A 676-nucleotide genomic window follows, 5' to 3' on the forward strand; every position below is an offset into this window, starting at 1 on the left:
ACAAAAAAAAAGCAAAATAAACATTAAGTACTTTCCTTTCTAGAAAAGGTAGACTATATGTAATTACATAAAATTGAGAAAACTTATGCAAAAGTTAAAACTAAGTTCTCATCAAAGAAAAGTGAAGTTATTAAAATTCACCCAGCAAGGTATCTATGTATGATGTAGACATTAAATACCTAAATCCTGCATAGCGGTTAACTCTGATAGCTAAGCTAAAGAAAAGAATTCACTCGTAGATGTAAAGTTTTATATCCTAAGCTAACTGACATGTGAATGATATCATCATCATAGTTTTAAATATTGTCAAGAACAGAACCACAATTTAAAATAATCATCTCTCGGGATGATTAGTTTGTATAAAAGGCCTGAACATTGTATCAAAGACTAAGCAGCAGATAACTAAGTTAAGAACAGAAAATAAACATAATTCTTGAAAGAAAAAGTACACACTGTGGGGAAAAACCTTGTATATGTAATTACCCTTGCATATTTACAATAAATTCAGACTAACAACAGAATATACTTACATGAAGTACTAAATTTCCATCTTTAGTTGTTTCTGATCATAAAGCAAGTAGAGTATTATTTAGAGGTACAAACAGCCAAAGATGCAACAATTATCAGATGGGGAAAGACTTGGATCTCTCCAAGTTACAACTTTTCTGTAACAATT

At 29.9% G+C, this 676-nt stretch overlaps 1 protein-coding gene across 3 annotated transcripts in view; it reads right to left on the minus strand.

Moving 5' to 3' along the window:
* Positions 1-676, minus strand: part of PTGES3 (prostaglandin E synthase 3) — a 19,939-nt gene that overhangs the window by 2,459 nt on the left and 16,804 nt on the right. The window lies entirely within an intron of this gene.

Source organism: Pteropus alecto, unplaced genomic scaffold (assembly GCF_000325575.1).
Source record: "Pteropus alecto unplaced genomic scaffold, ASM32557v1 scaffold433, whole genome shotgun sequence".
NCBI classification, from domain to species: Eukaryota; Metazoa; Chordata; class Mammalia; order Chiroptera; family Pteropodidae; genus Pteropus; species Pteropus alecto.